The sequence below is a fragment of the Mustela erminea genome, chromosome 20, assembly GCF_009829155.1.
Source record: "Mustela erminea isolate mMusErm1 chromosome 20, mMusErm1.Pri, whole genome shotgun sequence".
NCBI lineage: Eukaryota > Metazoa > Chordata > Mammalia > Carnivora > Mustelidae > Mustela > Mustela erminea.
Genome location: NC_045633.1, coordinates 9,924,344 through 9,949,879, shown reverse-complemented (window position 1 = coordinate 9,949,879; position 25,536 = coordinate 9,924,344). Strand labels below are relative to the sequence as shown.

The following is a 25,536-nucleotide window of genomic DNA, read 5'->3' as shown; positions in this document are numbered from 1 at the left end:
CTAAGTTTTGCCTAATTGAAAAAATGTTGCACTGTAAAAATTCTCCCTCAAATAATCCCCCTGTTCTGGTAGATCTCTGTACCCCTAGAACACTGCCATTATGTCGAATTCCATATATCCTGCTCCCCAAACCTCCACAGATAGTGAAGTAATTGGACTACCAAGCAGCCATGGTATTCTGCTAGAAAACATTCTACGTGTGTTTCTACACGTAGGTAGAAATCTGTGCAGATCCACGTGACCCAGCACTTAGAAAAGCCTTACCTTCTCCTTAATGTTCTGCCACTGCCATCTTGAAATACTGAATGGATTTTGGAGAAGGGGCCCTGCATTTTCATTTTTCATTAAGACCCACAGGTTATGTAACTGGTTCTGCCTGGTACAACAGGTATAGCCCGGGGTCAGTGAACTTTTCCTGTAAAAGGCCAGAGAGTAAATAGTTTAGGCCGTACAGGCCGTGTGATCTCTGTTGAAATGACTCAACTCTGCCACAGTTGTAGGAAAGCAGCTCCAGCCGATGTCAACGAATGAGTGGGCAGTGCCTCCGTAAAAATCGAATTACAAAAACAGGCAGCTGGCTATATTTGGTCTACGGGCTATAGCTTGCCCAACCAGGGAAGAGCACTATCTTTCTTAAAGGCACATTATTGCAAAGTAGTAAGAACAAGAATCACAACACAAACCCATTTTCCACACACAGACCATGGGAATGTGTGCCTGGGCTGCTAAGAAGCCAAACAGGGGTCAGTGTGTGAGCGGTGGTACCTGCCACTTTCCATTTGTCCTTGCAGATCTGCTCTCCAGCCTTCTCCGCCTTCGTCTGGGCCTCAGAGGCTGACCGTAGGGACGGCATCAGCAGATTCCTTGTCCCTGTCTTCTGGTTGAGTTCTGCCAATAGGAGGCACTGCCAGGTGGAAGAGTGCGCGCAGAGTGACATCTGGATGTTTGCTCCTTCAGCTTCATCCCTACCGATCACCTGGAGGTGGCTGCATCCCTCAACTGAAGGCCCCGGTTTGTGCCCTTTGGCTGTCTTCATCCACCTACCTTTGCCAGGGCCTGGGGTGATAGAGGCAGTTATTAGCCCAGGGTTACCATGCCTCCTTTGTTAGTTTATCAGAACTCAGCTGGTCTGTCAGGATGACTCAGTCCTTTAAGCATCTGCCTTTGCCTCAGGTCATGATCCCAGGGTCCTAGGATCAGTCCTGCATCAGGCTCCCTGTTAGCAGGAAACCTGCTTCTCCCTCTGGCTGCTGTTCCTCTTGCTTGTGTGCGCTCTCTCTCTCTCTCTCTCTCTCTCTCTGACAAATAAATAAATAAATAAGAACTCTGCCTACCCCTTTGTCCGTAGTTCCTTCACTAAATTTTCTTATTTCCTTGGTCGGTTTTACCAGCCGTTTCCTGAAAGTCCCTGACTGAACACTGAGGCAATCCAAGATCGGCATCCGCACGAGCCACTACTACCCCTGGAGCTGAAAAGACAAAAGGGGGTGCTGCCAGAGCCCGTGGGGTCCTGGTCACGCCTGAGAGAAGACGTGGGCCAAGTCTTTCCACTGGGCACTGGAGCCACAAAGGTGATTCAGAGGCAGAGACAGAGAGGATAAATGCCCTGGCTTCCGCCTTCCTCTGCCCTCCAATCTCAGGCGAGTGACTGTTACTGGTTCAACCCACCTGGGAGTCAGCTCATACGAGAGGCTAGAAAATGCAGCCTTCGGGGATCAGCGTCTGTTCTACGGAGCAGGGCAGGTAAGGAGTGGGGAATGGCTCTGAGGCCCAGGTTCAGTGCAGGAAGGAGAGGGTGCAGTTTTAAATAAGCAAACTTCTGAAAGGCTATTTGGAAGGACTCTTGAGAACATGCATTCGAAAGATTTCACAGTGTTTTCCAGAAAACAAACACTCAGACTTCATGAAAGGGGTCAGTAGATTAAAATATTAAGGGTCCCTCTGTTTAACTTTTAGACTACATGGCAGAGTTCATTGACAGGAAAGACATAGATCTCTTTATCTAAAGGTCCCAATTTAATATGATACCAACAGTAGAGACAATTAAAAGAAAAGTAGATTAAGTTGAACTACCGCCAAGTTAAGAACTTTGATGCATCAACGGACACTGTCAACAGAGAGAAAGGGAAACCCACAGAATGGAAGAAAATATTTGCAAATCATATATCTGAAAAGGGGTCAATATCCAGGATATATGAAGAACTTCTACATCTCGGCAAAGATAAAAGAACAAACAACCCAATGGAAAAAATGGCCAAAGGACTCAAACAGAAGACAGAGAAATGGGGGCACCTGGGTGGCTCAGTGGGTTAAGCCTCTGCCTTCAGTTCAGGTCATGATCTCAGTCCTGGAATAGAGTCCCACACCGGGATCTCTGCTCAATGGGGAGCCTGCTTCCCCCTCTCTCTCTGCCTGGCTCTCTGCCTACTTGTGATCTCTCTCTGTCAAATAAATAAGTAAAATCTTAAAAAAAAAAAAAAAAGAAGATATAGAAATGGCTAATAAGCACATGCAAAGATGTTCCTCATCACTAATCATTAGAGAAGTTCAAAAGAAAGCCACGTGAGCACCTGGCTGGCTCAGTCAGTAGAGGATGACTCTTGATCTCAGGGTCATGAATTCCAGCCCCATGCTGGGTGTGGAGCCTATTTAAAATAAAAAAAAAAAAAAATCCACATGGTAAGCTAGCACTTTATACCCAGTAGGATGGCTATCATAAGTAAATAACAACAAGTGGAAAATAACAAGTGTTGGTGAGGATACAGAGAAATCAGAACCCTTGCACACGCCTGGTTAGTGTATAAAATGGTGCAGCCAGTATGGAAAACGGTAGGGAAGTTCCTTAACAAATTAAGAAAGAGAAGTACCATATGATTCAGCAATTCTACTGGGTATATCCTCAAAGGAATGGGAAGCAGGGACTCACATGGATCATCTGTACACCTCTGGACAGAGCGGAATATTCACACTAGCCAAAAGGTGGAAGCAACCCAAGTACCCTTTGATGGGCAAACCGATAAGCTAAATGCAGTATAAACATACAGTGGAGTATTAATCAGACTTAAAAGGGAAGGAAAGAAAAGCGAGAACAAGGAAGGAAATTCTGACATATGCTACAATACAGATGAAACTTTTTTTTTAAGATTTTATTTTTCAGTCATCTCTACACCCAACATGGGGCTCAAACCTACAATCTCTTGAGATCAAGAGTCTCTTGATCCACCAACTGAGCCAGCCAGGAGCCCCTGGGTGACATTTGGAGAGATCATTGAAGCTAAATAAGTCATACACAAGAGTATGGATATTGGGGACGTCTGGGTGGCTCAGTGGGTTAAAGCCTCTGCCTTTGGCTCAGGTCATGATCCCAGGGTCCTGGGACTGAGCCCCACATCAGGCTCTCTGCTCAGCAGGGAACCTGCTTCCTCCCTCTCTCTGCCTGCCTCTCTGCCTACTTGTGATCTCCCTCTGTCAAATAAATAAATAAAATACTAAAAAAAAAAAAAAAAGAGTATGGATACTGTATCACTCCACTTATACAAGGTTACCTAGAGTAGTCAAATTCATAGTGATAGAAAGCAGAATGATGGCTGTCAGGGGTGGACAGGAAGGGAGAGTCAGGGGGTTCTTATTTAACAGGTGGATTATTTGATGGGAGGATAGAAAGGTTCTGGAGGTGGACGGGGGTGATGGTAGCATGACAGTGTGAATGTACTTAATGCCACAGGACTGCATACATCAGTGACAAAATTTATGTTATGTATATTTTACCATAATTTTTTAAATGGTAAAAAGAGAGAGAAAGAAAGAACAAGTCATATGAACCCGTATTGCTCTCTATTTAATAACTCTGCCTTCTTAATATTAACAGCAAATGAAAGTAACAATCTAACGCTTTTATGAAGATTGTTTGTTTATTTGAGAGAGAGAAAGAGAACAGGGGGAGGAGCAGAGGGAGAGAGACAAGCCGACTCCCGGCAAAACACGGAGCCAAATGCAGGGCTGGACCCCACGAATCCAAAATCAAGAGTCATACATTCAGCCCACTGAGCCACCCAGGCACCCTTCTAACTTACACTTCTAATTTTTAAACTTTTTTTTAATTTAAAGATTCATGGTAAGTGAACTTCTTCATCCCCTTCACCTGTCTCACCATCCTCCACCCACCTCCCTCTGGTGACGGTTAGTATGCTCTCCGTCGTGAAGAGTCTGGTTTTGGTTTTTGATTTGTCTCTTTTTTTTCTTTGTTTGTTTTGTTTCTTAAATGTCACATATGAGTAAGATCACATGGTATTTGTCTTTCTCTGACTGACTTATTTTGTTTAGCACTATATGCTTTAGATCCACCCGTGTTGTTGCAAATGGCAAGATTTCATTCTTTTTAATGGCTGAGTAATAGTCCATTGTATATATTACAAAATACTCCATACATACCACATCTTCTTTTCCACTCATCTGTTGATGGGCACTTGGTCTGCTTCCATAACTCAGCTATTGTAAATCATGTGGCAATAAACACAGGGGTACATATATCTTTTCAAATTGGTGTTCTCATATTCTTTGGGTAAATATCCAGCAGTGGAATTACAGGATCATATAGCAATTCTATTTTTAAATTCTTTTTTTTTTTTTAAAGATTTTATTTATTTATTTGACAGAGAGAGATCACAAGCAGGCAGAGAGGCAGGCAGAGAGAGAGGAGGAAACAGGCTCCCTGCTGAGCAGAGAGCCCGATGCAGGGCTCGATCCCAGGACCCCAAGATCATGACCTGAGCCGAAGGCAGCGGCTTAACCACTGAGCCACCCAGGTGCCCCTCTATTTTTAAATTCTTGAGGAAACTCCATATTGTTTTCCACAGTGGTTGCAATAGTTTGCATTCCCACCAGTAGTGCATAAGGGTTCCGTTTTCCCCATATCCTCTTTATTTTTAAAAATTAATTAGTGGGGCGCCTGGGTGGCTCAGTGGGTTAATCCTCTGCCTTCGGCTCGGGTCATGATCTCAGGGTCCTGGGATCGAGCCCCAAATCGGGCTCTCTGCTCAGCAGGGGGCCTGCTTCCTCCTCTCTGCCTGTGTCTCTGCCTACTTGTGATCCCTGTCTGTCAAATAAATAAATAAAATCTTTAAAAAAAATTAATTTGTAATTTAATTTTAAAAATAATGAGTTTATGTGTATATATATATTATATACATATTTTATATATATATATATATATATATATATATATATATATACAGTTAAGTAAGCTCTACACCTGACGTGAGACTCGAACTCATGACCCCAAGATCAAGAGTTGCATGCCCTTCTGACTGAGCCAGCCAGGAGCCCCAATAGATTTTTGCGATTTTTAGAAGTAGTTTTTAGGTAAAAATATTGCTAGCATCAGTTGTGTCCATCAGAATAGAGTTTGGGAAAACTGATGAAACCTAATTAACTATTCAAACTTTTTGGAAGAAAAAACATGTGAATAAGAGTGGTACCTTAGAGGCACCTGGCTGGCTCAGTCCATAGAGCACACGAGGCTTCATCTCTGGCTCATGAGTTCAAGACCAACAGTGAGCCGAGAACGTACTTAAAAAAAAAAAAGAGTGGTTGTTTGGATTGATATTATCTAATATGGTACCCACCGGCCACTTGTGGCTATTAAGCACTTGAAATATGGCTGGTTTTCACTGAGACATGCTGTAAGGAAAATAGGCACCAGCTTTCAGAGATTTATTGCCTAAAAATAGAGTATAAAATGCCTCATGAATAATTTTTTATTGATTATATGAAGTGATACTATTTTACCTATATTGGGTTAGGTCAAATATACTATTAAAATTAATTTCACTTGTTTCTCATTCCTTTTTTTTATAAGTCCCACTGCTAGACAATTTTTTTTTTAAAGATTTTATTTATTTACTGGACAGAGAGAGAAATCACAAGGCAGAGAGGCAGGCAGAGAGAGTGGGGGAAGCAGGCTCCCCACTGAGCAGAGAGCCCGATGCGGGGCTCAGTCTCATGACCCTGAGATCATGACCTGAGCTGAAGGCAGAGGCCTAGCCCACTGAGCCACCCAGGCACCCCTCTCTTTCCTTTTTTAAAGGAGGGTAGTAGAAAGCTTAAAAATATATATGCAGCTCAAGTTATGTCTCTGTTGGACAGTGCTGTGCTAGGTAAAGGTTAAGTATGTGTCCTTGATTGAGCAGTGTCTGAGGGATGCTGACAGTGTATCTGGTTAGTTCATCACAGTCTGCTAAGGATTACCTCCCCAGGTCTCCTTACAAGACCTAAGCTTTCTACCCTTAAAGGCTTGAATCAATTCTTTTTTTTTTTTTTTTTTTTTTGGAGGAAGAGAGAGAGTAGGGACAGGGGAAGAGGGAGAGAGAGAATCTTAAGCAGTCTCCATGCCCAGTGTGGAGCCCAACTCGATCTCATGACCCTCAGATTATGACCTGAGCTGAAATCAAGGGTCTGACACTTAAATGACTGAGTCACCGAGGCAGCACCCTCCCCTCCCAATCCTCCAAGGAAATCAAAACTTATATACAATTTATCTTCACCCTAAGACCTGAAAGAAATCTTCCTTTTCTGACCCTAGAGAATTCTCTTAACCACTCATTTTGGCATATAAATGCAGTTAAGTCTTAATTTCCCAATTGTACTAATGTGAGTAGTTTTTAAGAAGTTTCCGATTTGGGGCACCTGGGCGGCTCAGTGGGTTAAGCCGCTGCCTTCGGCTCAGGTCATGTTCTCAGGTTCCTGGGATCGAGTCCCGCATCGGGCTCTCTGCTCAAAGGGAGCCTGCTTCCCTTCCTCTCTCTCTGCCTGCCTCTCTGCCTACTTGTGATCTCTCTCTCTCTGTCAAATAAATAAATAAATAAATAAATAAATCTTTAAAAAAAAAAAAAAAGAAGTTTCCAATTTGGGGGACACCTGGCTGGGTCAGTTGGTAGAGCACGTGACTCTTAATCTTAGGGTTGTGAGTTCAAGACCCATGCTGGGTGTAGAAATTACTCAGAAATCTTTTTTTTTGTTTTTAATATTTTACTTATTTATTTGACAGAGAGAGGGAGAGAGATCACAAGTAGACATAGAGGCAGGCAGAAAGAGAGGGAAGCGGGCTCCCCGCTGAGCAGAGAGACCAATGCAGGACCTGATACCAGGATCCGATGCCAGGACCCTGAGATCATGACCTGAGCTGAAGGCAGAGGCTTAACCCACTGAGCCACCCAGGCACCCATCAAAAAACTTTTCTTAAAAAAACAAGTAAATATGGGGCGCCTGGGTGGCTCAGTGGATTAAAGCCTCTGCCTTCAGCTCAGGTCATGATCTCAGGGTCCTGGGATCAAGCCCCACATCAGACTTTCTGTTCAGCAGGGAGCCTGCTTCCCTTCCTCTCTCTCTCTCTCTCTGCCTGCCTCTTTGCCTACTTGTGATCTCTGTCAAATAAATAAATAAGTTTATAAATAAATAAATAGGGCTCCTGGGTGGCTCCATTGCTTAAGCATCAGACTCTTAATTTCAGTTGGGTGGTAATCTCAGTATCGTGAGATCGAGCCCCGTGTCAGGCTCCACACTCAGTGTGGAGTCTGTTTACCTCTCCCTCTACTCCCTCACCCCCTTCACACATCCACCTCTCTCTCTCTCAAATAAATAAATAAAATCTTTAAAAAATAATAATAATAATACAAATTAAAAATCTTTTAAAAATTGTTTCTGAGGGGCGCCTGGGTGGCTCAGTGGGTTAGGCCGCTGCCTTCGGCTCAGGTCATGATCTCAGGGTCCTGCGATCGAGCCCTGCATTGGGCTCTCTGCTTGGCGGGGAGCCTGCTTCCTCCTCTCTCTGCCTGCCTCTCTGCCTGCTTGTCATCTCTCTCTGTCAAATAAATAAATAAAATCTTTAAAAAAAAAAAGTTTCTGATTTTGGATGAGGAAACACAACAAACAACATGTCTCCTATTAGTCTAAACCCACAACAGACATCCATCTTCATAACTCTATGGGGGCACCTGGGTGGCTCAGTTGGTTAAGCCTTTGGCTTGGGGCATGGTCCCAGGGCCTGGGGATCAGGCTCCACTTCAGGCCCCCTGCTCAGTGGGAAGTCTGTTTCTCCCTCTGCTCTTCCCCCCACCCACTCCCCATTCATGCTGTCTGTTTCTCTCTTAAATAAGTAAGTTTAAAAATCTTAAAAAAAAAAATCATAGCACTACACCCAGGACAGACATTAAGAAGCAATCACAGCCTAGGTTCCCTCCAAACCCAATAAAGGTGTTATTACCATTTTCAATTCAGAGCTCTAGGCAGCTACTATCCATCAATCAAAGTTGTCTGAGAGAGAAAACTATTTGTTACCCTTGTAATAGAGTCACTTAGTGAATAGGATTGACTGAATAGATTCAGCAAAGAGGCACAAGTTTAAATTTCTCTCTTTTTGCATCACAGGCTATTTAACAACAAAATTAGGTGAATAAATGGATTTTATTAATAATGTATCTAAGTATGTTATTGTTGCCTGATAATCAGGTATATGGGAATTCTCGTGTTTTAGTTTAAGGCCAGGGATATTGGGAAGCATGTTGTATGTCTTTCTTGGGATTCTCTTTCATAGTTAACCATCATTCCCTCCCTAAGTAGGTAGAGAGCAAAGATTAACATCATTATATACCAAGGTAGGGCCTCCAAAAGTCTTTCAAGGAACTCCAACCAGTTCTGTAGGATGCTAATAAATATTCAATGAAAAGTAAATTCTCTAGTCAAGTAAGTGAAAACACTGGGTTTACAAAAATTAAAATGACTCAATGTTACCCTTCAAGAAGGAGATCTAGTATGCTTCCCTGTCTTTTGGACATAGAGTCCCATTTTCATATCTTAAGGACCTATATTCTGATAAGCTTATTTTAGGAAATACTGTTGGAGAGATTAATGCTGATGTTTAATTTTGAAAATGGGGGTGGTGGTGAGGGTGATGCTAGTAATCACCATAGTCTTTCCTTTATTTTAAAATTTATTTCTTCAGGGCACCTGGGTGGCTCAGTGGGTTAAAGCCTCTGCCTTCAGCTCAGGTCATGATCCCAGGGTCCTGGGATCGAGCCCCGCATTGGGCTCTCTGCTCAGCAGGGAGCCTGCTTCCCCCCTCTCTCTCTGCCTGCCTCTCTGCCTACTTGTGATCTCTCTCTCTGTCGAATAAATAAATAAAATCTTAAAAAAAATAAAATTTATTTCTTCAAACCCAAGCATTTGCTGCCTTCAATTATCTGATGGTAACAGACAATAGATATCATAATAGTTACTTAGAACGGAAGACAGCTAAATCATCGTCTGATCCAACCCCTGAGTCGACTGATGAGGAAACTGGAGATGAGGAATGAGGGTGATCAAGTGCTCTGCCCAAGGTCACTGGGGGCATCAGCTGCTAACAAATTGGAAAGCCTAAAAAAAAAAAAAAAAAAAAAAAAAAAAGTTACAATGTGAAGTGGTCCTGAACTCCCATAATCCCCTGGCCTTTTGTCTATTCTCATCTACCATTTGTTTCCCTGAAACAAATGACATTTGGCAGGAAGGTCATGAATGTAGATACACTTCGATCACCTGTTAGAACTCGAGAAGAGAACGTATGACAGCAAAGAGTGGTGGACCCTCAGAGCTCTCCCAGCCTTCCTGAGAAAACTAGACAAAGGGAAAATTCATGTTGGACTTCTTTCTGTTAATGATGACGCTGTTCAAAGAGCTTCTCTGGGATGGTTTCTAGAATTCTGGACAGAATTTTACCTGTTCGGAGTTTACAGTCTTCACAATGTGGGCCCTGTGACAAGTAAAGAACGCTGACAGTTGGGGGTGGCATCTCGATGGAGAGCTTTGCAGAATTTGACAACTCAGCTAACCTCTACTTGGGGCTTAATCCCACACTCTCACTAATGACACCAAAGAGGCCTCATGGCGTGTGTTTTCCACACTGCATGGCTTCTACTCTCCTGCAGCCCAAACAACTTTCTCCCTGAAAAATCTAAGTGGCATTGACCTTTGTTAGGTCATGGTTTATTGACCTCAGCACTACTGGCAGTTGAGGCCGGATAATAATCTGTTGTGTGGGCTGTTCTGCGCCTCCCAGGGTGTGTAACAGCGTCCTTTGATTTGACTCACTGGATGTCAGTAGCAGTCCCCAAATTGTAATCCAAATAGTTCCAGATTTTGACAAATGTCTCTTGGGGGACAAAATCGCCTCTGCATGACAACCACTGTTTGAGACGAATCTAAGGAGAATGACTGCCACTTCAAGCTAGAGAATCAGTTCCTGTCCTGTGGCGAGCTTCGCAGATGAGGGACTCAGGAAACATGTGTTTGTCTCTCTCTGCCTGGGCACATGGCAGGTTTTTATTCACTGATTCATTCTGCAAATATTTACTAAGCCCCTGTTATGGCTCGCTTCCGAGGTAGGGGGGATGTAGTGAGCCTCAAGGAGTTTGAAATCCAGAAGGGAGAAGACAGATAATAAAAACAAATAGATGCATAAATAAATATAGAGGGTAATTTCAGCTACTGAGTGTTTTAGAGAAAAGAGTGCAGATAAATATGAAAGAAGGTCGCCTTAGCCAGAGATACTAATCTATCAAATTAGAATTAATTTGGTAACAGATCCCCAATAACAGGTGGTTAAACGAGATAAAAGTTTTCTTTCTTAAGTAGAAGTGCAGAAGCAAGTCCTCCAGCTCTGTTATCACACTCCTGTTCCACCAAGTTCTCCGTGACCTGGGCTCTTTCTACCTGTGCTGAACACAGTCTCCATTTCCAAGGTTAGCCCATAAAAGCTGCACCAGCTTCAGCTGTCCTGTCGAATTCCAGACAGCAGGATGAACAAAAGGGAAAGAAAGGCAGAGAAAGATAGGTGACAATGATTTTTGAAGGCTGGTTCTTGGAAACCGCCATGCTGTATTTCTGCTTAAGTTGCTCTGGCTAGTACTTAGTCGTATGGTCATAACTCATTAAGGGAAGTGGGGCCATTATGGGTCCAGCTAAAAGTAAGAGGTTCTATTTCCATGGACAAGGTTAGACAACTAGAAGTCTCTGCCACAGAGGGTCAAGGAAGGCTCTTCTGAGCAAGAGACAATGATGAGAAGAGAAAGGCCTTGAGAAGAACATTCTGGCAAGGGCCCTGAGTTGCTATGAGCCTGGCCCATTTGACATACAGTAGTAGGGCCACTCTGGGGGCTGGGGGAGGGGGTCGGGGAGATGCAAAGGCAAAATTACCCAGAGCTTTGTGGGGCATTGTAACAGGTCTGGGTTTTATTCTACCTGCAATGGAAAGTCTTCAGAGGATTGTGAGGAAGGGAGAAAGGTCGTGTATGCAGTCAGATGGCTCAGGCTGCCATTTATGGGTAGAAGTGGGAGAGGTAGAGACATTGGCTGTTGGAGTAAAGATAATAGTAGCTTGAAGTGACCTTCTGAGTACATGTGGTGGGAAGTGATCACACTTTGCATATAACGCTAAGGGACACTGGAGGCAAAACACACAGGCTTACGTGAGGGATAGGACGTAGGGAGTGATGTAAAAAAAAAAATTAAGATATTTCCCAATGTTTGACCTGAGCACCCAGTGTACGATAATACCATTTACTGGTAGAGGAAAGGCTTGGGAGGAAGCAAATTTGGGTGAAAAGTTCTGTTTTGACCATGTTAAGTCGAAGATGTGTATGCGATGAGAGATGCAAGCAGGGAGCTGGGTATATAAGAATGTGGCCTGAAGCTGCAAATTCAAGCGTCATCAGCTTAAAGATGGTGCTTGAAGGCTAAGTGTGAAATCAGTGTTAGAAACAAGTGTTTCCAGAAAAAGGAAAATTATACATTTCAAGTGCAATTAGAAAAATTTAAAAAAAAAACCATGAATCATTCATCTTGAAGGCCCTTACACATCCCTAGAAGCCCCCTGCAAAATCACCAAGTATGCAATTCTTCCTCTTGGTTTTCTAGTTAAACCTGCCTTAGAATCTCGAGCACCACTCAACATGAAAAAGCCTTGTATCATCATTGGTGAAAGTGAAGTGACCCCAAAGAGCTTCTCTGATACATTTGCTTCACACCAGTGCTGCTTTCTGGTTTTTTAGAAAAATTACAATTGTGCAATATTTAGGCCACCCTACAGTTTAGATAGACTTTTCCAGATTTGCCTTGGGAAAGTAACTAGTTGATACTGTCTCCAAGGATACCCTTTGGGAAAGCAACCTGCTGCTTATAATTAAGAAATGTCACTGCATGATTTTAACCAGACCCAACCCCTAACTCCAAGGAGTTAATAAAGGAGTAACAGTATTAGTGCTAGTTAGTATCATTTACTAAGCATCTACCACATGCCAGGCACGTTACAGACAGAATTCCAACCTTCACACAGTCTTTTTTTTTTTTTTCCTAAGATTTTATTTATTCACTTGAGAGAGAGAGAGAGAGACAGAGAGAGCACAAGCAAGGGGGAGAGACAGAATGAGAGTGAGAAGCAGACTCCCTTTTGAGCTGGGAGCCGGATGTGGGGCTCGATCCCAGGACCTGGAGATCATGACCTGACCCAAAGGCAGACGCTTAACTCCTGAGCCACCAGGCTCCCCATCTTCACACAGTCTTGATGGAGAGGTCTCATTCTCCCCATTTTACAGAAGAAAATACCAAGCCTCAGAAAGACCATGTGTCTGGCTAAAGAACCAAGTCTGCCTTTCCTTAGACTTTTTCTTTTCTCTTAAGATTTTATTTATTTTGACAGAGAGAGACACAGCAAGAGGAAACACAAGCAGGAGGAGTGGGAGAGGGAGAAGCAGGCTTCCTGCCGAGCAGGGAGCCCAATGGGGGACTTGATCCCAGGATCCAAGGATCATGACCTGAGCTGAAGGCAGAGGCTTAATGACTAAGCCACCCAGGCGCCCCTCCTTCGACATTTTCAACAAGCCTAATTATTCTGGAAGCCTTATTCTATATTGGTGCATTTCATTTAGCTCTCCCATTTGCTCACCTAAAAGTAGAAACCCTATGTCATTCTTTTTTTCTTTTCTTTCTTTTTTTTTCAATCGACTATGCTTTCTGGCTTATAATGGGTACTCAAATATTTACTGAAAGACTAAACTAGAGACATAGATTTGACTACACAAAAAAACAAAAAACAGATTCATCAAAGGGGTAGCACGGAGTTCTAAGAGTCCTGGGATATTACTTAATCTAGAGGTCATTACCTGGCTAGCCCCAGGTGGTGGATGGCTTCAGCAGTGTTGTGAGTTGCTTTCAAATTCTGAAAGGAAAAAAAAAAAAAAAAACAACCACCAATATCCAAAAACACAAAAGGGCGCCTGGGTGACTCAGTCGGTTGTGTCTGCCTTTTGCTCCAGGTGATCCCAGTGTCCTGGATGGAGCCCCTCATCGGAATCCCTGCTTAGCAGGGAGCCTCCTTCTCCCTCTCCCATTCCCCCTGCTTATGCGCTCTCTCTTTGTCAAATAAATGAATAAAATCTTAAAAAAACACGCACAAAAAAACACCAAGTTATATTAGTTCTCAATATTCAAACATTGGGAAATTGCAAACAAAAATCCAGATTTTGGGGGCGCCTGGGTGGCTCTGTCACTAAGCATCTGCCTTTGGCCCCGGTCATGATCCCAGGGTCCTCAGATTAAGCCTGTTTCTCCCTCTCCCACTCCCCCTGCTTGTTTTCCTTCTCTCGCTGTTTCTCTATCAAATAAATAAATAAATAAAATCTTTAAAAAAAAAAAAGATTTTTTTTTATTTATTTGACAGACAGAGATCACAAGCAGGCAGAGAGGCAGGCAGAGAGAGAGAGAGAGAGGAAGGGAAGCAGACTCGATGTGGGGCTTGATGATCCCAGGACCCTGGGACCATGACCTGAGCCGAAGGCAGAGGCTTTAACCCAGTGAGCCACCCAGGTGTCCCAATAAATAAAATTTTTAAAAAAAAAAATCCAGATTTTTTTTTTCCCTTCTCTTGAAATCTGACAACACTGGATCCACATTCCCATAGGTTAACAAGGAGAGAGGGCGGGATGCCTGGGTGGCTCAGTTGGTTAAGTGTCTGTCTTTGGCTTAAGTCATGATCTCAGGGTCCTAGGATCGAGTTCTGCCTCAGGCTCTTTGCTTGGAGGGGAGCCTGCTTCTCCCTCTGCCTGCTGCTCCCCCTGCTTGTGCTCTCTCTGATAAATAAACAAAATCTTTAAAAACAAACAAAGAAAAAAACAAGGAGAGAGGGGCTGAGTTGCTCTTAACCTCTTTAGATTCCTATCCAGGCTCCTGAAGGCATTTGAATTTGCAACCTCAACTGTCAAACTCCCTTGTTATAGAAGCGAGAAGACTGAGGCCTGGTGTAGCCTAGGGACTTGCTGTAAGGGATCCAGGGACCTTCACTCCCAGTCTTTTCCCACACCCTGGTGCCAGGATATGCGGCATCGTAAAGATCCGTGTTTGTCATGACCGTGCATAAACACGCATGTACAGGGATGACTGTATAGCCACATCTCATCTTCGAGATGAGGAGAAAGACTAAAAATGTAGATTGGGTTTATTAAAAAAAAAAAATCTTGTTAGGTAAAAAAAGAATCACAATAAAGTCTCTATTGCCCTGGGTCACAAAGTCAGCCTTTCTCTCTTTCCTTTTTTTTTTTTTTCATTTTTGTAAGATTCCATCCATTTATTTGACAGAGAAAGAGAGAGAGAGAGAGAGATCACAAGAAGGCAGGCAGAGAGAGAGGGAGAGGGAAGCAGGCTCCCCGCTGAGCAGAGAGCCCGATGCGGGGCTCGATCCCAGGACCCTGAGATCATGCCCTGAGCCAAAGGCAGAGGCTTTAACCCACTGAGCCACCCAGGTGCCCCAGCCTTTCTCTTTTTTATGTTTTAAGTAGCTCTATGCCCAACATGGGACTCGAACTCATGACCCAGGGATCAAGAGTCACATTCTCTCCCGACTAAGCCAGCCAGGTGCCCCAAAGTTGGCCTATTCTAATCTGGAACTCTTCCCACTATTTATTTATTTATTTTATTTTAAAAGATTTTATTTTATTTATTTCACAGACAGAGATGACAAGTAGGCAGAGAGGCTCGTAGAGAGAGAGGAGGAAAGAGGTTCCCTGCTGAGCAGAGAGCCCCATGCAGGGCTTGATCCCAGGACCCTGGGATCATGACCTGAGCTGAAGGCAGAGGCTTTAACCCACTGAGCCACCCAGGCGCCCCTGGAACTCTTCCCATGCTTTAAAGAAATAATAAATCCTGGTTAATATTTATTCCAGTTTGGAGCCAGCCTTGGTCTCACTTTCTAAATCACTCAGTAGTGACCTGGTGGGATGGTGGGAAATGAATGAAATCAGAAATTGGAGGGGGGAGAGTAAGAACCAGCTGGGGTAGGAGGGGGCCTTCCCGGACGTAGTTATTACATAATGTGGTACTTAATAATCTGGCCAACAGCATACGCCCAGAACATGGCCAAATGTCAATGAAAATGTTTCTTCCTCCCTTCCTCATTCTGTAGGGCCCCCTTGAGGTGCTCTTTGAATTTAATTCCTCTCCCCTGCTGTTCTCCCTTCCCCCCAGCCACACCATCCTCTGACGGGGTAGAGGGGGCATGGGAACCGCACAGACAACCGGAAAAATAAAAGCAACAACCTCTGGACCCAATTCAGTAAATCATTGATCTCTAAGTCAGAAATACTTCAGATGGGTTTTTGTACCCAAAGGTCAGTGCTTGTCACATTTTTTTTTAAAGATTTTATTTTATTTATTTGAGGGTGAGAGCACAAGTGGGCCTGAGCAAGGGCGAGGAGCAGAGAGAGAGAGACAGAGACAGAGAGAGGGAAAAAGAAAAGCAGACTCCCCATTCAGCAGGAAGCCAGACCACAGGGCCCCGGGATCACGGCATGAGCCAAAGGCAGACACTTAACCGACTGAACCACCCAGGTGCCCCAGTGCTCGTCACATTTTAATGTGCTTTCTAGTCACTGGGGATCCTGTGAAAGTACAGACTGCTTTAACAGGTCTGGGCAGGGGCCCGAGACTCTGCATTTCTAACCAGGTGATGCTGAAGCTGTAGGTCCAGAGACCACACTGCTGGGCCTCAAGGCCCTAGAGTAGACCGCTGGTCCTCACACTTGCACATTTGAGTCACCAGGGATCTAGAAGAGTTACTGCTGTCTGGGTCTCTCCCACCAGATCCTGATTTAATTTGTGTGGGTGACGCCTGGGCGTTAGGAGTTTCCAAAGCTTCCCAGGAGCTTCTAGTACAATCCACGGTTGGAGAAGCAATGCCCCGGACTAAAGCAGTGCGGTTTGCCAGCTTTAGCATATCTCAGGATCACCAGAAGGGTTTGTAAAGACACACACATTGCTGTCCCCACCCCCCACCCCCGCCCCCTGCGGGAGTTTTAGTTGGTCTAGGTGAAGCCTGAGAATTTGCATTTCTAACCTAGTGCTGCGGACTCTGCTGATCTGAAGAGCCACACTTGGAGAACCACTGTCCCTGGGCTGGGAAAGAGCACAGAGGTGTGTCCTGGGGAGTCACTGACCTGCACTTAAGTCTGCAGAAATTACCAGGGCTTGGAAGCTATGTTGGTTGTCCTGGTCTTGCCACCAGAGAAGACTGTCCACCAATTACAGCCAGTGCATGAACCTGCTTTATGCACAAGACTGGTCAGTGTTCCAACTTGTCCACGTCACGTGGACAACTCCCTTTGATGGTTCAGGCCAGCCGTAGCCCCTCTAGAAAGCTGGTGGGCTCCTCATCCGTCCCTTGGGAGGTGGTGCTGACGGTGAGGCTGAATGCCGGGTCCTGGGCAAGCTGGAGATTCCTGACAAGTCTGGATGGCGGTACAACACCCATAATTGCTTCTGTAAAGCCTGTGAGTTCATTAAGAGGTGCTTTCGCTGCCCTGCTTCGCAGGCAGATGGGGGAAGATGTTAGCTGTAACCACAGGGACATTGGGAAGCGGTGGAAGGAATAAGAATTCTCTTATGGGAACCAGATGGAAGAATGCTCAATATCCAGGGCCGTTCCTGAAAATACTGAGCTCCTTACTCCAAAGAGTTATTTTCCAAATTAATGTAGTGTTTCTGCCAGATTTTAAATCTTTTTCTTACATTATAAAAAGAAAGAAGCAGGACCCCTGGGCGACTTAGTCAGTTAAGGGGCTGCTTTTGGCTCAGGTCATGATCCCATGGTCCTCGGATCGAGTCCCATATCAGACTCCTTGCTCAGCGGAGAGCCTGCTTCTCCCTCTGCCTGCCGTTCCCCCCTGCTTGTGTTTGCCTGTTCTCTCTCTGACAAATGAGTAAATAAAATCTTAAAAAGAAGGAAAGAAAGAGAGAGAGAGAGAGAGAGAGAGAAGGAAAGAAGAGTAAGGAAGGTAGGAAGGAAGGAGCACACTACAGCGAAGGAAACATCAAGACAAAGCAAGGGTAAGTAAGAACCAGCAGCTCTTTTTAAATATCCACTTTAATCTTTCCCAATGAAAATTCCTTTACTTACCTATTTATTTTCTTTCAGGGAAGAAACTTCTTCATCATCAGAACTTTGAGTTAAGTAGCATTTTTTTTTTAAAGATTTTATTTATTTTGACAGACAGAGATCACAAGTAGGCAGAGAGGCAGGCAGAGAGAGAGGAGGAAGCAGGCTCCCCACTGAGCAGAGAGCCCAGAACACTGGGATCATGACCTGAGCTGAAGGCAGAGGCTTAACCAGCTGAGCCACCCAGGCGCCCCAGTAGCACTTTTTTAACTGAAATAATTTTGATATATACTGTGTAAATTTCAGGCACGTTGATTTGATACATTTATGTATTGTCATTCAATTGCCACTGTACTGATAATTAACCCCTCTATTATATCACATAATAATATCCTTCTAATGGCAGGAATAATGAAGATCTAGTTTCTTCGTTGGGGCCCCTGGCTGGCTCAGTCAGTGAGCAAGTGACTCTTGAACTTGTTGTTCAAAGTTCAAGCCCCACATTGGGTGTGGAGGTTACTTAAAAATAAAATCTTAAAAAAAAAAAGGGTCTAGTCTCTTTGCAAGTTTGATGATTGGGATACAATATTGTGGACTAATCACCATACAAATACTGCGCATTAGACCTCTAGGACTTATTTACTACCTGTTGCAAGCTTGTTTAATCCTCACAGAAAAATAACCTTGAAGATGTGGGAAACTTAACATTTATTAAGCACCTACCAGGTCTCAGGGATTCCACAAACTTCTTTGCAGTCATTAGCTCATGTATTGTGGCAGAAAACTCTGTGCTGGGATTATAACGGTCTGGAATTTTTTTGGAAAAATATTTTTTTTTAAGCAACATAGTCTATTTGGATAAAGCATTCTTATGGAAAAAATAATATAGATGCTAAAGAAGTCTATAGGGCTGTGAATGTATGTGGCCTATTAAGCCATAGAAACTTTCTAGACGTCGCATGCTGGCTATTAAAACTCCTGCTGCGAACTAGTGATTTAATTACACCACAAAGTTTCAACTATTGCTTCTAAAGGTTTTATCAGACCAGTGGGGGATCCTGGCAGGGTTAGTGGGTAGTAAGGTTAATTTTGCTTGCTGACAGAGACTTTAAGTATTTTTTTAAAACATTTTATTTATTTAGTTGATAGAGACACAGCGAGAGAGGGAACACAAGCAGGGGAAGTGGGAGAGGGAGAAGCAGGCTTCCTGCTGAGCAGGGAGAGCCCTATGTGGGGCTTGATCCCAGGACCCTGGGATCATGACCTGAGCCAAAGGCATACGCTTAATGACTGAGCCACCCAGGTGCGCCGACTTTAATATTTTTGTTTTGGTTTGTTTTGACATATGTACACCATAAATTATATAGCAAAATAAAGCCACATATTAGGCGAGGGACTATCTCCCCGCCACACACACACACCAAAACATGGTATCAAACAGTAGCCTTGAAAATGGCTATGTTTGGGAGTACTTCACTGGCTCGGTGGGTGGAGCATGTGACCCCTGATCTCAGGGTGATGAGTTTGAGCCCCACACTGGGTACAGAGATTACTTTAAAAAAAAATAAAGAAGGACAATGACGATATTTGTCCATTTAGTGGGTATGTTTTGAACCTACTCCATGCCAGGCACTGGGTTTATAATGGTGAACAAAGTAGACATAATCTCTGCCCTCAAAGATCTTCCGAGCTGGTAGAAGAAGAGATATCACAAGTAAATATACAAGCCCAAGCCATGTACTGAGCCCCGTCTCTTTGTTTTAAAATTTATTTTAGACAGAGAGTGTGAGCCCAAGCAGCAGAGGGGCAGAGGGAGAGGAGAAAATCCTCAAGCAGACCCCAACTCAGGGTTTCATCCCAGGATCTTGATGTCATGACCTGAGCCAAAGCCAGGACTAAGACACTCTACCAACTGAGTCACCCGGGAGTCCCTCTCTTTCTTGTGTATATACCACCCCCAGGCGCACACAGGAGAGAAGAAGAACAGGAAGATCCCTTCTACTGGAAGTCCAGGGACAGTGACTTTAGCTGGGCCACAGAGGAAGAGAAAGAAAGAGCCAGGTGGGGAGTTGGGGGAAGGGGAGGAGGGGAGAACGTTGCAGCTTGAGGGGAAAGGTCCCTGAGGTGGGAAAGAACTTGGGAACTTAAAGAAGAGTGGATAGGAGAGAGAGGGCCTTAGTCAGGATTCTCCAGGGGAAGAAAACCCACAGGCGAGGGGGCGCGGGGATTGGCTCACGTGATTATGGAGGCTAACTCCCACAATCTGCTGGAAGCCCAGGAAAGCTGGGGGTGTGATTCCAGCCCAAACCAGAAGGTCTGAGAACCAATGGAACCAGCGGTGTAAGTTCCGAGGCTGAAAAGGCTCATGAACCAGAAATGCTGGCGGTATAAGCACCCATCCAGAGACAGGAGGAAACAGATATGCAGGCAGGGATGGAGAATTAATTCCCTCTTCCTCAGGCTTTTTTTTTTTTTTTAAGATTTTATTTATTTATTTGACAGACAGAGATCCCAAGTAGGCAGAGAGGCAGGTACAGAGAGACAGAGAGAGGAAGGGAAGCAGGCTCCCCACTGAGCAGAGAACCAGATGCGGGGCTCGATCCCAGGACCCTGGGATCATGACCCGAGCCAAAGGCAGAGGCTTTAACCCACTGAGCCACCCAGGCATCCCTTCCTCAGGCTTTTTGTTCTCTTCAGGTCTTCAAGAGATTGGCTGAGGCTTACCCACATTGGGGAGGGCAATCGGCTTCATTCTGTCCACTGATTCAAATGCTAATCTCCTCCTAAAATCCCCCGCCCTGATTCACCCAGAGCCATGGTTAACTAGATGTCTGTCTGGAGGTGCCAGGGGGCACCTCAAGATACATTCACCATCACAGAAGGCAATGTCCAGAAGAGGCAAGAGAGGAACACAAGGATGTGTGGTTTGTATCGGGTCAACTTCGTGAAGTTGGAAATACGTTTCCTAGGATCCTCTTCCCTGTTCAGTTTGGCCAGAAGAGGCAAGAGCAGGAGTAGCAGCAGTCATGTGTGGAAGTCACTGTGGTCAGACACAGCGATAGACAATAAGACAAGCCTTCCCTTGGCTGTTCTGTTATGGTGGCCAAGCATGCTGGGCTGTTCAGATGAACTAGGTAAGTGCTTCCTTTGATCACCAAGTGTCCCTCCTGGATTGTCCCTTTCCAAGCTCCTCCTCCAGCTCTGCAAGGTCTAAATCATAGAAGAAATCTCTTATCCCATAATCTACAGTGTTTCTGTGTTGCACCTTGATTGACACAACGCACCAGACATGGAAGCCAAGGTAGAGGTTCTCAAAGGCCCCTGAATGAGGCAGCTGGCCACCAGCTGTGGGTGGGACTCTTTTGACTACAGCCAGGATTCAAGCACCCCAGGATTCTTTTTTAAGATTTTATGTATCTATTTATTTGACACAGAGAGAGAGAGAGAGAGAGAGAGAGGAAGAGAGAGCACAAGAAAGGGGAGCAGCAGGCAAAGAAAGAGGGAGAAGCAGGCTACCCAAGGAGCAGAGAGCCCAGTGTGGGGTTTGATCCCAGGACCTTGGGATCATGACCCTAGTTGAAGGCAGATGCTTAACTGACTGAGCCACCCAGGCGCCCCAAGCATCCCAGGATTCTAAGCAGACCAGGGCACTGTGCAGAAAAAGCTGCCGGCAGACTCCTTCCCAAATCTGCCCCTCCCCTCCAGTTCCCTCTGCATTCTGACTTCTTGGCAAGTCATCATTAACAATTTTGCTCCTCATTCCAGACAAGAAGAGGTGCTTTTCTCTAAAAGGTAGAAGGATTAACGAGCAAGGGAAAGATTCCAGTCCTTTATGGCAGTGTTTATAGGGAACAACTTTGGGGCAGGCACAGGAACAGGTTAAATTAATTGACTTTTGGACTGACAGCCACTGGAAATCTGCCCTCCTCCGCTGTGTATTGTAGAGGGCCCCAGGGGTTAGTACGTGTAATTGGCTGAAGGAGGGAATAGTGGCTACACTTGAGAATCTACTGGGGCGCTTTAAAAATACACAGATGCCCCATGGCAGATCACGTAAATCTGATCTCTGGGGTAGGGTGTTTTTTTTTTTTTTAGTCCAAAGTGATTCTCTGAGGCTTTTTTTAGTCCAAAGTGATTCCCAAGAATAGCCAGAGTTGAGAACCCATACAACCATAAGGAAGAGGTTGCAAGCAAGGGGTCCTGTGGGCCATATCTGATCCAAAATGTGCTTGGAATATCATAGATATTACTTTTTTAAATTTTTTAAAAGATTTTTAAATTTTATTCATTTGAAAGAGATCACAAGTAGGCAGAGAGGCAGGCAGAGAGAGAGGAGGAAGCAGGCTCCCAGCTGAGCAGAGAGCCCGATGCGGGGCTCGATCGCAGGACCCCAGGATCATGACCTGAGCTGAAGGCAGAGGCTTTGAGCCACCCAGGCACCCCTAGATATTACTTTTGATAGACAGTCTTTTCTTTCAGAAATTTAAGGATAATTTTTTTTAAAGATTTATTCTTTTATTGGGGCACCTGGGTGGCTTCAGTATGGATCATGATCCCAGAGTCCTGGGATCGATCCCTGTGTCAGGCCCCCTGCTCAGCAGGGGGATCCGCTTATCGTTCTCCCTCTGTTCCTCTCCCTGCTTGGGTGCTATCTCTCTCTTTCAAGTAAGTAAATAAATTATTTTTTAAGAAGAGATTAATCACTTGTTTTGGAGGGGAGGGGTCAAGAGAGAAGAGAGAGAAAATCCTGAGCAGACTCTGTGTTGGGCACAGAGCCCACACAACACCCAGTCCCAGAACCCTGAGACCATGACTCTAGCTGAAACCAAGAGTAAGCCACCCAACCGACTGAGCCACCTGGGTGCCCCCTTTCGGAAACTGAAACTCAGTGCTGATGCCGCAACAGGGAGACTGCAAATCCAGACATGAACTTCCAACTTCTTTCCTTTGAGAACCTCCAGGGACTGGCAGTCTGCATTGCATTCACCCACAGCAATGAGAGTTACGAGCTGATGGAGAGTTTCCCTGAAGAAGCTCTGGGCTCTTCCGTTAGTCATAGTCCCCACTAACCGCGAGGTACTGCCAGGCCTGTTTCACTCCTCTCGTCATCTTGCTGTCCACTGTACACACTGCACTTGGGGACCTCGCAGAGACCAGGAGCAGGGGTCAGCCGACTGTAGCTGTTGGGCCAGATCTGGCTTGCTATCTATTTTTGTAAGGCCTGCAGGCCAAGAACGGTTTTTACATTTGGAAATTGTTGGGGGGAAAAAAGTGAAAGAATAATATTGAATGACACATAGAAAATGAATAAAATCCCAGTGCTCATATCACAGCTCAGAACATGATGCTTCTTTGTGGGTTCTCTGCGGATACTTTTGTGCTAACTTGCAGCTAAGTAGTTGCAACAGAGAACCCACAGTCTGTAAAGCCTTAGAATGTTTACTATCTATCCCTCTACAGAATAAGTTTGCTTGTTTGTTTGTTTGTTTTAATTTTATTTATTTATTTGACAGAGAGAGAGCACAAGCAGAGGGAGAAGCAGGCTCCCTGCTGAGCAAGGGAGTCCGATACGGAGCTCAATCCCAGGACCCTGGGATCATGACCTGAGCCACCCAGGCATCCCCAGAAGAAGTTTGTTTATTAAGAGAATAGGATTGGGGAACCTGGGTGGCTCAACTGGGGGATGACTCCTGATTTCGGCTCAAGTCGTGATCTCAGGGTCCTGGGATGGAGCCCTGCATTGGCTCCTCCCTCAGCAGGGGGCCTGCTTGAGATTCTGCCTCTCTGTCTGCTCACATGTGCTCATGTTCATGCGCTCACTCTCTCCCTCCACCTCACTCTCTTAAATAAATAAATAAATTTTAAAAAGAAGAGAAAGGGGTGCCTGGGTGGCTCAGTCAGTTAAGCATCTGCCTTAGGCTTGGGTCATGATCCTGGGGCCCTGGGACATGAGCCCCATGTCGGGCCTGGGGTGGGGGGGCTGCTCAGCAGGGAGTCTGCTTCTCCCTCTCCCTCTGCTCCTTCTCTCTCACTCACTCTCTTTCTTTCAATAAATAGAATCTCTTTCAGAAAGAGAGAGAGAGAATAGGATTAGGATTAAAGAAAGCTAGATCTAGTGTTAACATTCTAAGGGAATTTGGGGAAAGGACATCACCTCTCTGTAAAATGCAGAAAAGAAACCCTACCTGGCAAGGGATCATGGTGATGTAGATTGTGTGACTGTGTACAGCCCACAGCCCAGTGCCTAGAAAGTGAGAATAAACTGTACCAAGTAGGAGAGTGAGACTGGGAATCACCTTGTGAAATGGATAGCGTTTTCCAGTGAATAACAGAAAAAGAACCAGGGGCACCTGGGTGATTCAGTCACTTGGTTTCAGTTCAAGTCATGATCTCAGGGTCAGGAGATTAAGCCTCCTGTTAGGCTCTGTGCTCAGCGTCAAGTCTGCTAAAGATTATCTCTCTTCCTCTTCCTCAGCCGCTCACCCCCCAACCCCCTGCCTGCACACACTCGCTCTCTCCCTCTCTCTCCAAAAGAAAAAGAAGCAGAGTCATTTGACTTTAAAAAAAAAAAGTTCATTGCTATTGCCTTAAAGTGGTTATATTATTATGTCATTAAAGTCATTTTGCAATCATTCAAACTGAGTTATTGTTCTACATTACATATCTTTTAAATGTGAACACTGTGACATTTATCAAATACAAAATCACCTTTTTACTTGTCATTGTTAACTACTGGCTTTGTTATCATGTAAAAGCCTTAGAAAGGATAACCCATTTCACATAAATAATAATCGTGTTGAGAAAATGAACTGACCATACAGAGTGAAAGCTGTCTTTTTTATGATATCACTGTGTATTTTATATTTGAAATTCATTATTTATCCAGGAACTGATATTTTCATTAAAAAAAAATGAATTTTCAGGGCACCTGGATGGCTCAGTGGGTTAAGCCTCTGCCTTCGGCTCGGGTCATGATCCCAGGGTCCTGGGATCGAGCCCCGCATCGGGCTCTCTGCTAGGCAGGGAGCCTGCTTCCTCCTCTCTCTCTGCCTGCCTCTCTGCCTACTTGTGATCTCTGTCAAATAAATAAATAAAATCTTAAAAAAAAAAAAAGAATTTTCTTTCCTTTTAAAGATTTTATTTATTTATTTGACAGACAGAGATCACAAGTAGTCAGAGAGACAGGCAGAGAGAGAGGGGGAAGCAGGCTCCCTGCCTAGCAGAGAGCCCGATGCGGGGCTCGATCCCAGGACCCTGGGATCATGACCCGAGCCGAAGGCAGAGGCTTAACCCACTGAGCCACCCAGGCATCCCTTTTTCTTTTTTTTAAAGATCTTATTTATTTGACAGAGAGAGTAAGAGAACAAGCCGGGAGACAGAATGAGTGCGAGAAGCAGGCTCCCCGCTGAGCAGGGAGCCCCATGTGGGGCTCCATCCCAGGACCCTGGGAGCATGACCTGAGCCAAAGGCAGCCATTTAACTGACTGAGCCACTCAGGTTCCCCCACAAAAATGAATTTTCTTCTGCTTGATCCAAGTTGACCAAATAAAATACTTGGCTGTAAGTATTTTTAATCTAATTAAATCTTTAGAATGGATCATGCATATAAAATACATGTAACATAGCATTTGGCATTTTAAAAAAAGATTTTATTTATTTACTGAGAGAGAGACAGACAGAGAGCGCACACACAAGCTGGGGGAAGAGGGAGAGGGAGAGGGAGAAGCAGACCTCCCACTGAGCAGGGACTTAACACGGGGCTCAATCCCAGGACCCTGGAATCATGACCTGAGCTAAAGGCAGATAACGTAACTGATTGAGCCTCCCAGGTGCCCCTCGTATTTGCTGTTTTAATCATTTTAAAGGGTACAGTTGTGTAGCATAAAGGACATTCACAATGTCGTACAGCTGTAAGGACTACAGCTAATCTGCCTTCTCTTTCTACGAATCTGCCTGTTCTGGACATTTCATTAAATGGAGTGTGCAGTTTTTGTGTCTGGCTTCTTTCACTAAGCATAATGTTTGCAAGTTTCATCCATGTTTTCTTGTTGATCAGCACCCCGTTCCTTGTTGGGGCCGAAGAC

General features: G+C 44.7%; 1 long non-coding RNA gene across 1 annotated transcript; it reads right to left on the bottom strand.

Moving 5' to 3' along the window:
• Positions 1-315: 315 nt before the first annotated feature.
• LOC116581291 lies at positions 316-19,015 on the bottom strand. The gene is made up of 3 exons (XR_004281989.1): positions 18,930-19,015; positions 16,511-16,514; positions 316-326 (listed from the first exon to the last, which is right to left on the bottom strand). It is a non-coding gene; the product is annotated as an uncharacterized LOC116581291 (long non-coding RNA).
• Between the last annotated feature and the right edge of the window lie 6,521 nt (positions 19,016-25,536).